Genomic DNA, 13,164 nt, shown 5'->3' with positions numbered 1-13,164 from the left:
CGCCCCTGCCTTAGCAGGCCCTCCACCGCCGCCCCCTGCTCGCCCGCTGCACCGGCCGCCCCTGCCTCACCGTCCCCGGCCGCCCCTGCCTCACCGTCCACGGCCGCCCCGGTGAGCTTTTTTTTTCATTTTTTTGCATTTTTTTACTGCTTGTTATGTGATAGATGCATGTTGTATGGATGAATGGATGGATTGATGTATATTGGTATATTTGAGATGTTGTCAAATAGCTATAGTTTCATTTTGTGATGTTGACAAAATTTGAGTAGTTATTTTATCATGATGATCTTGCTAAAAAACTTGAAGAACAAAATTTGACACTTGATGAAAATTAGGATTTGAAGTATCATGATGATCTAAAACCTTGACTAGATGTCATTAGCAATATGATTTTTTCATAGTTTGAAGTGTCAATGCTTTATGTGATGTGATGCCGTCAATTTTTTTGACTTGGTAAAATTTACAGGCTTTGTGGTATTTCATCTCCCTGGAGCCTTCGTTGTCTGGGTTTGGTCCGTGATCCTGCCGCTGCTCGACTACTTCCTCTACAGCGGAGGGTGAGCTACGAATCCACCTTCACCTCCTAGCCTCTTTTAACTAGATTAATTTTCACATTAAGTTGCGTAACCTAGACGTCTCCCGTCCGAAAGGGATGCATCGATAAATATGCATTCAATTGCATATTTATCATCGCATCTCTTTCGGATTGTCCAGCGTTTTCCACGGACAGCCGGAGGATGTGTAGATTGGGTACATTGTTCATGCTCTACCCCATTCCGAGACAGGATTTCGGCGGCGCCTCCCTGCTGTTCTCCGGATGCACATTCTCTCGGCATTTTGCCGAGATGTGTATTTGGAGAACAGCGGGGAGGTGCTGCCAAAATTTTGTCTCGGAATGGGGTAGAGCATGGACAACGTACTCAATCTACACATTCTCGGGTGGGATTAGGACCCATCTTTACCTATCAGAGATGTAGGTGGATTAAATGTCGTTTCTCGTCAACCTTGTAAAAAAAATAAAATATTGATGTGAGTAATTTAAATGAATCCTTAATTTTGTTGTGTGGCTTCCAATAAAGCAGAGATGGCAGATAATCAGTGGATGTATAGTGGGTTTTTCTGTCGGAATCAAGTAACAACAGAGTGGGTCGAGAAAACTGATGTGTTTTTGAAAGAGATATTCCGTAGTCCAATGAGGATGGTGCCAGAATGCCCGTGTGCCAAATGTAAGAGACGTATCCGCAGAGATAAGAGTGAGATGACTAAGCACCTTCGCACGCATGGATTTATGCCCAACTTTAATATGCCGATAAACTTTGCCCAGCGGGACCGTGGTAGAGAGGAGGTGATACGACAAGGCGTCGCTGGTTATGAGGACGATGGGGTTAGAGACATGCTAGATGATGTCTTTGCTGCACAGCCGACACCTCCGTCACATTCAGCGAATGAACCGGAGGAGCCGGAGGAAAACGCAAAGGCCTTCCTGGAAATCCTGGCCTCGTCAAAGAAACCTCTCTATGAGGGTGCCAAGCTGTCTGTGCTGGATGCCATCTCGCAACTGATGGCAGTCAAGGCTGAGTACGGCTGTAGCCGAGGTTGCTTCGAAGCATTTCTGGGAGTATGGGCTAACAGCTTGCCTGAGGGCCATGAACTGCCAAAAAGCATGTACTGTACGAAGAAAATCATGAAGGCGCTCTCCATGGACTATGAGAAAATACATGTTTGTCCAAAGAATTGCCTTTTGTTTAGGCATGAGTATGCGGATGACAACTACTGTAGGAAGTGCGGTTCCTCTCGGTATATTGAGGTGGTCGATAAGCATGGTCAAAAGCAGCAGCTAAAAATCCCTGTGAAGATTCTTCGGTATCTTGATTTTATAAAAAGACTGCAGCGCCTTTTCATCACCGAGGAGTCTGCCAAAATGATGAAGTGGCACAAGGAAGGGAAAAGGTACAATCCAAAAAAAATTGTACATCCATCAGAAAGTGAAGCATGGAAGTCATTCGATATAGAGTACCCGGAGGAAGCAGCCGAGGCTGGGAATGTCAGAATTGCTATAACAGGTGATGGGTTCAATCCATATGGTATGTCGTCTAATCCATACAGCTGCTGGCCCGTATTTGTTATTCCGCTCAATCTCCCTCCCGGCGCCATAATGCAACGCAAGACCATGTTCCTGTCGCTTATAATTCCGGGGCCTGAATATCCGGGGAAGAATTTGAGTGTGTTTATGCAGCCGTTGGTGGATGATTTGCACCATTCTTGGTACTTCCCGAGGTTGACATACGACCGACATCTGCAGAAAAATTTCTTGATGAAAGTTTGGCTACAGTATTGCATGCATGACTTTTCCGGCTATGCCCTGTTCTGCGGATGGTGTACAAGTGGAAAGATGCCTTGCCCAGTGTGCATGCAGGCCTTGATTTTCATTTGGCTGAAGAAGGGTGGCAAGTATGCTGCCTTTGACCTGCATCGACAGTTCCTCCCTCCAGACCATCCTGATAGGGAAGACAAGAAGAACTTCACAAAAGGCAAAGTTGTCCATGAAGTAAACGAGATTCCAACGTTTTCTGGTGCGGATGTGCTTGCTCAGCTGAAAACTCGTAAGCCTGCTGGTGAAGGGAAAGGCAAAGGCAAAGGCAAAGGCAAAGACAAAGGCAAAGCCACAGGCGAAGACGAGGGCGAGGGCAAAGGAAAAGGTAAAGGGAAAAATGTTTTGAAGGATATGGTGAGACGCACAACTGGACTCACATTACCCCCTTCACGCAGCTTCCCTATTTTAAGGACCTCAAACTTCCATACAACATCGACGTGATGCACACCGAAAAGAATGTCGCAGAGTCCCTTTTTCGCACGATCCTCAACATTCCTGATAAGACAAAGGATAATGTTAATGCTAGAGTGGATCAACAGAATATTTGTGATAGACCACGTCTACACATGCAGCCTCCCACAGGCAGTCGAAAATCTTGGTTCAAGCCAGATGCTGACTTTGTACTTAAAAAGGATCATAAGATGGAGGCATTCAAGTGGCTGAAACACGTCGTGAAGTTCACTGATGGTTATGCGTCGAATATAAGTAAGGTGGTCAATCTTTCAACGGGCAGAGTGACCGGGCTCAAGAGTCATGACTATCATGTATGGATTGAGCGGATTATGCCGGTGATGGTTCGGGGCTATGTTCCCGAGCGTGTCTGGCGTGTGCTTGCGGAGTTAAGCCATTTCTTCCGCACGCTTTGTGCTGAAGAAGTATGTCCTGAGAAGATAAAAGAAATGCATAAGAAGGCACCGGAGTTGATATGCAAGCTAGAGAAGATCTTCCCGCCAGGCTTCTTTACTCCGATGACACATCTCATTTTGCACCTCGCGAACGAGGTATTGTTGGGGGGCCCTGTGCAGAATCGTTGGCAGTACGGCCCTGAAAGACAGAACAAGCATCTGAGACAGAAATGTGGAAACAAAGCTAAGATTGAAGCTTCCATAGCTGAGGCAGTTATCCTAGAGGAGGTGGCAGACCTCAGGACAGCCTACTATCCGGACCATGTTCCCACGTTGCACAATAAGGTGTCTCGATACAATACAGAAGAACCCAAGTATAAACCCAAGTTGCCTCTATTCATCGGGCAAGGTGGCAGGGCTGGATGCTCGACACCTTATCTCATGCCACGAGATGAGTGGGAGGATGTCATGTTCCATATGTTGCACAACATCAAGGAAGTTGAGGATGAGTGGATGAGGTAATACCTTTGCACCATTCTTTTAGTCAATTCGTTATGTTCACTTTGCCTAGTTCTTATACCGCTTTTCTTATTGTAGTCGATTCGTTGAAGAAGAGTGGACGGGAATGCTGCCTCCTACTGAAGCGGAGGCACTTGCTCTTCTCCGAAAGGGTGCTGATGGAAGGAACAATTTCGTTGCGTGGTTCATGGAGAAAGTAATTTTTCACACTTCCCTATTACCTATTTCAATTAAACTCATGCACCCTATAATTTCAATTAAACTTGTAGGGAAATGATCCGAACGAATCAATGGATGAAGAATTGAGATGGGTTTTGACCCTGCCGTCATGACATGCCAAAAGTATGATGTGAATGGGTATCGCTTCCATACAGAGGAGCACCAGAACAGTCGGCCTGATCCCAAAACCATAAATACCGGAGTCTTCACTGAAGGAGATAATAAAGTAGATTACTATGGAAGGGTAGGAAAAATATACGAGCTTACATTCAAACGTGGCCGCGAACACCTAAGTCTCACTGTGTTCAAATGCCGATGGTTCGACCCCAAAAAGGGTCTGAGACATACGCCTTCTGTTGGTTTAGTTGAAGTTAAACCATCAACCGTCTATGCCGGAGCTGATCTCTTTATCGCCGCTACCCAGGCCACACAAGTATATTATCTGCCTTACCCATGCCAGAAAGAGTACCTAAAGGGTTGGGAAGTTGTGTTCAAGGTGTCGCCACATGGTAAGCTACCGGACCCGAACGATGATGATTACTACAACATAAACCCGATGACATACGAGGGAGTGTTCTATCAAGAGGAACATGATGACGTGGTCCGAAACAACGAGGATGATGACTTGGGTTATGTTGACCTGGACCCAAACGACGAGGACGCACGGATTGGTGGTGAGGCAGTTGTGAATCAAAGAGACATAATTATGCCTGAAAAGTTAAATGAAGACGCTGACGATGAGGAAGAGCCTCCACCTCCGTCAGACAACGAAGAAGATATGCGTGATAGTGATGATGAGACCGGTCAACAAATAGATTACAATAGTGATGATTCATATGGGTTCTAGAAAAATGTAAGTTCTTTTAATGATCATTACAATAGTATGCTTAATGTGCTCTTCTGCTATTAATGTTTTTCCTGTATGCTTGTTTATTTGATATCCTTACTAATTGTTTATTCTCTTCTCAATGCAGGTTTGCTAATCATGGGCCAGTCCAGCGGCGCCAGTTTCCTCAGTAAATTCAAAGGACTTACTCGGAGTGGACGAGCCCACAAGGTTCCCTCCCGACTACGCGAGGATGACACCTCACAGGGAGGTGGATGTAGGAGATATGCCCTAGAGGCAATAATAAATGATATTATTTATCTCCGAGTTCATAATTATGTTTATGTTCCATGCTATAACTACTGTGGTTCCCGAGCCCGTATATCCATAAAGGCTCTGGGGAGAACCCATATGCACGTGTGGAATAATAAACGATAAAATGTATTCCTAGTCATGCCTCTAAGACTAGCTCAAGTGTTGCATGATGATTATGTTTTCCCAATCATGGGCATGTCTATGCCAAGCAACTTTGAGGGCACAATGTCAGGAAGGACATTTGTGTTGAATCGACCCGAATTGATGTTATGCTATGAGATACATTCGTCACAAGTTTATTGGTACATAACACAGAGATGGTTAACGTTTGCATGATTCCTTAGACCATGAGAGTATCGAGTTTCTTCATGCTTGCTTCATGAACTTTGGGGTTTGTTAAACGTCATCCGTAAATGGGTGGCTATTACGGCGGCTTACAGGTTCATGGAAAAGTGTGTCAAGTAACTTGATAGCTCAAGATTGGGATTTGCTCCTCCAACGATGGAGAGATATCTCTGGGCCCTCTCGGTGTTACGGTATCCATCATCGTCTGGCCAGACACTTTGTGATTTGATCACGGGGATACCAGAACACGATAACGAGAAAAGAGAACAATACCGGTAACGAGGTAACTAGCATAGTGGACAAGTTGTTGATGCACGGGAATGCCAACATGTCTCACCTCGGGTATTTGTAACATATTGCGAAGCAACAGGAATAGCACACGACAACTGGAGGTTCACTCGAATATTTATTCGTGTGGGTATAGGGGTCAATATGGGTGTCCACGGCTCCGATGTTGATCATTGATCGGAAGGGGTTCCGGGTCATGTCTATACTTCACCGAACCTATAGGGTCACACGCTTAAGGGTCATCTATCTGCTGAATACTAGACAGGGAGTCTGAGAGAAAATCACCAAAAAAGTTTCGGACAGCGGAATCGTACCGCAGAGAGAGGTCATCGGATAAGTTTCGATGATACCGAAAAGTTGTTTTGGGATACACCATTAAGTCAAATTGGTTTCGGCACATGCCTGATAATTCTTGGAGGATGCCAGAATCATTCTGGAAGCTTTTTGGAATTTTCTGAGATAAAAACCGGAAATGTTCCGGAGCTGCCGGAGCCACTTCAGATGCGTTTTTTTTCGCAGATGAAAATCACTAAAACTGGAATTGTTTCGGAACGCGTTGAAAATCATTTTAGTGGTACTGGAAATGTTCTTAGCCCACATAAATATTTTCAGTTCGATCAGACGCTGAAAAATGTCGTCGTGAATAGTGAAAATCAGCTTTATGGTTACTTTATGGAAAGCCACCTTTTGGGGCTTTGCTCCAAAAGATCTTGGGGATGACATGGATGGATAGGAGCCATTTTTTGGGCCCCTCATGGGGGTGTGGCCGGCCACATGGGGTATCCCCCCTTGGGGACCCTCTTGTTCCTTGGTTTCACTCCTAGGTCCTTGTGGAAGGACTTCATTCATGTGCATTTTGGGTTTTTTGTGAAACTACCCTACCCCCTTGGGATTTCCTATAAATAGAGGTGGAGGGGCAGCCCTCCACACTCATCCCTTGCTCTCATACACATGCCATGCATTATCTGGCTTCTTCTCTCCCTCCCACGAAAAGAGTTTCGTAGAGCCGTAAGGCTGTCTGGGTTCCGGCAGGAACTAGTTCTGGACGGCGAAGCCCTGCCGGATAGATGACACCGTATGTGTGCAACTCTGTAGAGAGATCGTAGTTTCGGTCTTAGTTCGTGAGTGCCTCCCGAAGGGCTGTCCGTGTGACCGTCCGAGTTTCGAAGGTCCTCCCGAAGGGCTCTCCGAGTGACCGTTCGAGTTTCGAAGGTCCTCCCGAAGGGCTGTCCACGACACCGTCCGGGGGGCTGTTCGACCGCCTCCCGGAGGGCTGTCTGAGGAGCAGATGAGGGTATACATCCTCGCGGTTGGGAGGTTGTAAATCCTAGCTGCGGGGATCTGCACCGCCGATCGTCATCGACTCTACTTCCCGCTGCGCTACGAGTCGGTATCGAAAAAGATCAAACCATGTATGCAGTCTCCATAGTGGTCCTGGGCTGGTGCGTAGGTCGGAAATTTTTTTTTTTCTGCTGCGTTACCCTTCAGTGGAGGGGTCGGGGGAGGAGACCCTAGAGGAGGAGGTGGTGGGGGGAGAGCCCCTAGACGAGGAGGAGGTGGAGGGAGAGGCAGTCGGGGCAAAAAACTCCGGGCCGTGTCTGAAATAGGAGGGTCTTCTTCGATGCCCTCCTATACAGAGGCACCTTCTGAGTCTGAGGAGGAGGAGGAGTATGTTCCTGATGGCGAGGAGGAGGAGGGCGAGGAGGAGGAGGCCGAGGAGGAGGAGGCCAAGGAGGAGGGTGAGGAGGAGGGCCAGGAGGGTGGTGGAGGGAGGTTGATCTCGAGTTGTGGGGTACCTTGCCACCGGGTGCTCCGCAGGGGTGGCTGCGTGGTAATGCCGGAATACCTACACCACCTTCTATCGAGGCGCACAAGTGGCTCATTGAACCCGTGGGGACAGAGTAAGTGCCTCTCAATTATATTTTCAGCACAAGACAACATTTTCTTATTGTACACATGGCAATCCTTTGATTCTTTTGCAGTAACTGGATCCTTCGCGGAAAGGGTCGTAAACCGAACGACGTTATCACTGTCCTGTTGAAGGAGTTTTGGCCTGGCCTATTCTGCCCGCGGCCAGACAGGGACCCACAGCTGCGGGTTTTGGCCACGAGCTGGGCCCACTACGAGGCTCGCAGCAACGCGGAGTACGGGACGGCCGCTAAGGCCGTGATCACCAAATTTTGGGTAAGTTCTCTTCTGAATCACTTGTCTTCAGTTTCGTTCATAGTTTATCATTGAATCACTCAACTCGTGCCTTGTTTGCTTCTGGTTTATGCATGATTGCAGCAACTCTATAGAGTTCTTGATGAGCACAAGGCCAGAGCCGACGTGGTCTTGCTTGCAGCTGCGAAGAAGAAAGCTCGTCAGTTGCAGTACGAGGTGCGGTGGGTTGCCGTCTCGCAGTACTACCACTCCTACCTGCACCAAAAGATGACCAAAACTCAAGCGCAGAAGCAACGACTTACCTTGAACAGGGAGCAGTTCATGATGGTAACTATTACTAACTTTTCATTGTTTCAAGCAGTCAACTATATGTTTCGTGCTCACATGTCATGCTTCCAAAATTTGCATAGGTTGTTCCTCGTTGGTGCTACGGAAGGCATGACGGATGGGCGAGTTTGGTGGATAGGTGGCTCGGCGACGATGCAGAGTTTGCTGCCAAGAGCATCAAGGCCCAGGCTAACCGTGGAAAAGACGGGACACGCGGCCAAGGAAACAGGAACCACTGGGGCTTCAAGGCCATGAAGGTATATCTATATGCATGATGCATTTTTGTTCTTCTTTACCGTCATGTTCTTATGTATGGCTAACTTCTGTTTGACGTTGCAGGAGGACAAGTTGAAGAGGCCGCTCTCAGACATTGAGTCGTGGAAGCTGGCCCGCGAGCGGAGTGATCGCAAGGAGGGCGAGAGCCAGTACTACGGCAAGACCGAGGAGCACCTGGAGTCTTACACTCAGCACTTCCAGAAGTTGCATCCGGATGTTCCTGTTGCTGAGGTCGCCCAGTCTCAGATCGATGACACGGCGGTGGTGGCCATCCAGGGGAAGTCACATGGCCGGTATCCGTGTTTCGATGGCTTGATCACTCCTTCGATCTCGTACACACGGCTTCGGGCTACCTACTCGAGCCAGTTAGAGAGTACGGGGCGTTCACAGACTCCCTTAGCCCACCAGCATGCTGTAAGTACTTCCCCTTTATCTTTTTCTCTCTAGCATTCTCAGTTTATTTTCAGCATTGCTCACTGAGAAACAACCTAAATTATGTAGGCATATAAGGCCTTTGTCGAGCAAAGGAATCTCGAGGTGCGAGAGTACTTGCAACGAGTGAAGGCAAACGATGATTACAACCGTCAGATGATGGCGGTTAGTTTTGCCCCCTCAAAACCAAGCTAAATTTTTGCACTTTCATTCCTTCTGACCTTTTAGTTTGCTTGTTTAACTAACATCCAGGCTATGTTGGCGTCTTGGAGTAACCGCACGGATCCACCACAAATGGGACCCCCACCACCACCTGCGGGAGAACCCCCACACGTGCCCACGTTCGATGAATGGGTGGCACTAGGCAGTGATAGTCCGGTTAGTACATTTGCCTAACTACTGACAAACTAGTTCTCATTCATTCAACACTATCATATCATATTTACCGTTAGAATCTTCTCTCAAACATGTAGGGGACCGGTGGCTCGACTCCTGCTCCATCGACCCCAGTCACTCCGATCTTCCAGAGTGATGGTGGTCGCGGTGGCGGTTTTGGCGGTGGCGATTTTGGCGGAGGTGGTCTTGGCGGTGGTGGTTTTGGCGGAGGTGGTCTTGGTGGTGGTGGTTTTGGCGGAGGTGGTCTTGCTTGATGTCGATGATGATTCCGTGCATGTGGCCGTCGTGCCATCTCTTTCATGTTCCTACTTTTATGATGTTCCATGTCTTGCACTACTTTTATGTTCATGAACTTTCGCCGGTGATGATCTTTAGATGATGAACTTGACTATGTTTAAATGATGATGATGAACTTGAGTATGTTTAGATGATGAACTGTCATATTTCTGCATAATCCCATATTATTCTGCTTTGAAATGCTGTCAAATGAATTGAAAAAGAGAAAACGGGGAAAATAAAATAAAAAAAAAAAACTATGCCTACGGCAAAGCCGTCGGCATATATAAGCCCAGGACTTCCCAGGACGCGCCACGTGGCATAGCTATGCCTACGGCAAAGCCGTCGGCATAGATTTCCATCTATGCCGACGGCTTTGCCGTAGGCATAGCTCTGCCGCCAGGAGGCACAAGGGGACGACACGTGGCAAGGCTATGCCTACGGCCAAGCCGTCGGCATACCTCTGCCACGTGACATTCCGTGGATCGTTAGCTCTTTTGACGGCGCCGTCCGTTGCCGTCAGGCGAAAAACACTGCCGACGGCTGACGCCCGACCGTCGGCATAGGCCCCTATGCCGACGGCTATACTACGCCGACGGTCTGACAAGACTACGCTGACGTGATCTACGCCGACGGGACTATGCCGACGGCAGCCGTAGGCATAGATCTATGCCGACGGCAAAGGACCTATGCCGACGGCCCTGGGCTGTAGGCATAGGGCGCGAGTCCGGTAGTGATATATCCTTCAATAATTTGCAAGGCGAGGTGCCAGATGAAGGTGCTTTCAGAAACATTACTTACTTAGCGGTTGCTGGGAATGTCAATCTGTGTGGTGGTACACCTCAACTTCATTTGGCTCCATGCCCCACAAGCGACTTAATCAAGTACAAAAGAAAGCTGCCAAAGTCTCTTGTGATTTCTCTAGCGATAGCTGGAGCAATCTTGTTCACACTTTCAGTTATTCTTCTTGGTTGGGTATTTTGCAAGAAGCTCAAACAAAGCCAGAAGACGTTAGCACAAAATTCAGTTGATTATAGCCATTACAAGAGAATCCCCTACCATGCATTATTGGGAGGAACTAATGATTGTTCAGAAGCCAACTTGCTTGAGAGAGGAAGTTATGGTGCAGTTTATAAGTGTGTTCTGGACACTGAAGAAAGAACATTAGCTGTCAAGGTGTTTAATCTTGGTCAATCAAGGTACACCAAGAGTTTTGAGGCTGAATGTAAGGCCATGAGAAGGATACGACACTGTTCTCTCATCAAGATCATTACTTTTTTGTTCGAGCATCAACCACCAAGGTCAAGACTTCAAGGCGTTGGTTTTTGAGTTCATGCCCAATGGTAACTTGGATCGTTGGCTTCATCGAAAATCTAAAGAAGCCACTACAAACAACACACTCGGCCTTGCCCATAGGCTTGATATTGTTGTCGATATTGTGGACGCAGTAGAATAATTGCACAACTACTGTCAGCCATCGGTAATCCACTATGATCTTAAGCCAAGCAACATTCTTCTTGCTGAAGACCTGAGCGCCCGAGGTAGAGACTTTGGCATATCAAGGATCCTTCAAGAAAATACAAGTGAGGGGATGCAAACGTCATATGGCTCAACTGGACTTAGAGGTTCCATAGGCTATGTTGCTCCAGGTGACTAAAACTCTTCTAATTTTATTTTTTTACTTTTCACTCGAATATGCCATGCTAAGCATAACACTGTGCATAATTGCAGAGTACGGAGAAGGCTGTGCTGTCTCAACCGCTGGTGATATTTGTAGTCTTGGCATATTGTTGCTTGAGATGTTTACGGGAAGAAGCCCAACAGAAGGCACGTTCCGAGATTCATTGGGTCTGCATAAGTTTGTCGAGGATGCTCTTCCAGATCGAACCTTGGAGATAGCGGACCCGACAATTTGGTTGCACAACGGAGAAAACAATAACACCACAAGTATTAGAATTCAAGAGTTATTTTTTTTCAGTGTTGAGCCTTGGCATATCCTGCTCAAAGCAACATCCTCGTGACCGAGCACTGACAAGAGATGCAACAAGGGAGATACACGCAATCAGAGATGCATACCTCAAGTTCATAGGGGAGCATGGAGCTGAACCAGAAGCCTCGACTCAAGAAATTCAGAGCAGCGTTGCATAAACTAGCTGGCACAAGACATGATCTAGTTCTTGATGTTGGCTGTGTGTCTCACTCACTTCTGGTTCTTCTTCTTGTGTCTCTGTTGTTTCCTGTAACTCTCTGGTGTGTGTTGTGTGCAATCTGTTGCACCTGTGGTGTTGTATCCTACATTTATCTATAATGAAAATGGTTCAGGCCGGCGTAAGCCGGCCGTAGCACCGTCAAAAAATAAACTAGCTGGCACAAGACATGATCTTGCATACTAAAAATATTATGGGTGGTAACCTGCCGTCTATTCCATCCGCCTCCATCGCTTCCCTTGCTGCGGCCTGAGGGCTCGCCGGCGAAGCTCGGCCAGCTCCAGGGATGGCAGCGGCGGGGCATTTTCTCCGGCTGTGTGGTGGCTCACGGAGGAGCACCGTCGCAAGACAGTAGGCAGGTGGATCTCGGGATGGATTCACCCCAGGCCGTCCGAGGTGGGGCCCTAGAGCTCGAAGCAACACCTCCTCTAGCTCCCTCCACTGGGTGCACGAAAGCAGATGCGGGCTTGTGAGGCTGGGGCAGCGGGTCTATGCCATCTTGGCTCTGAGGTACGTAGAATTCCAGGTACAGACTGCTTTCTATAGTTCGATGAGCGTGCAGTGGCGGCTGCATGCAGACGTACCCGATCTGGGCGCTGCTTGCTTTCTCGTAACAATGGTTGGGATCCTCCCGTGTAAGGGTAATGTAACCTGACAGTAAGTAATTCTCTCGGTTAGAGGACCAAGGTTAAAATACCGCTATCCAGTATGCAACCAAAAGTATTAATACCAGCGGTTGTACCAGGCACCAATGGCTCCACCTCATCAATACCAGAATAACTGCTTGCACCGACGGCCTCATCTATGCCGACGGCCCTCGTCGGCATAGATGGACCTATGCCGACGGCCAACGACAGGCCGTAGGTGTAGAAAAGCCGTCGGCGTACATCCATCTATGCCGACGGGGCCGTCGGCATAGACGAGGCCGTCGGGACCGCTTGAGATACGCCTATGGTGACCGTCGGCATAGGCGCGGCCGTCGGCATAGCCCGGGCCCACCTACCCGGTTAGCGCTGACCGTTTGACGGCGTTGAAGCTACGCCGACGCGAGGTAACGGCGGCCGTCGGCATATCTACGGCAGAGGTATGCCTACGGCAAGGCCGTCGGCATAGACCGGGCCCATGCCCCTCTGCCACGTCATCGATCCGTGTGCGCAGCTATGCCGTCGGCATATGTTTTTTTAGTTTTATTTTTAATTTTGCTTTATACTATCTATGGCGAAGGTATGCCTATGGCATAGCCGTCGGCATAGGCCCCTCTGCCACGTCATCGATCCGTGCGCCATGGCACGTCATCGATCCGTGGGACTGCACCTCCGTGTGTGCACAGATATGCCGACGGCCTTGGCATACATT

This window comes from Triticum aestivum, chromosome 6D (genome assembly GCF_018294505.1).
Source record: "Triticum aestivum cultivar Chinese Spring chromosome 6D, IWGSC CS RefSeq v2.1, whole genome shotgun sequence".
Taxonomy (NCBI): domain Eukaryota; kingdom Viridiplantae; phylum Streptophyta; class Magnoliopsida; order Poales; family Poaceae; genus Triticum; species Triticum aestivum.
The sequence above is the reverse complement of the archived record's forward strand: the minus strand, read 5'-3'. Positions refer to the sequence as shown.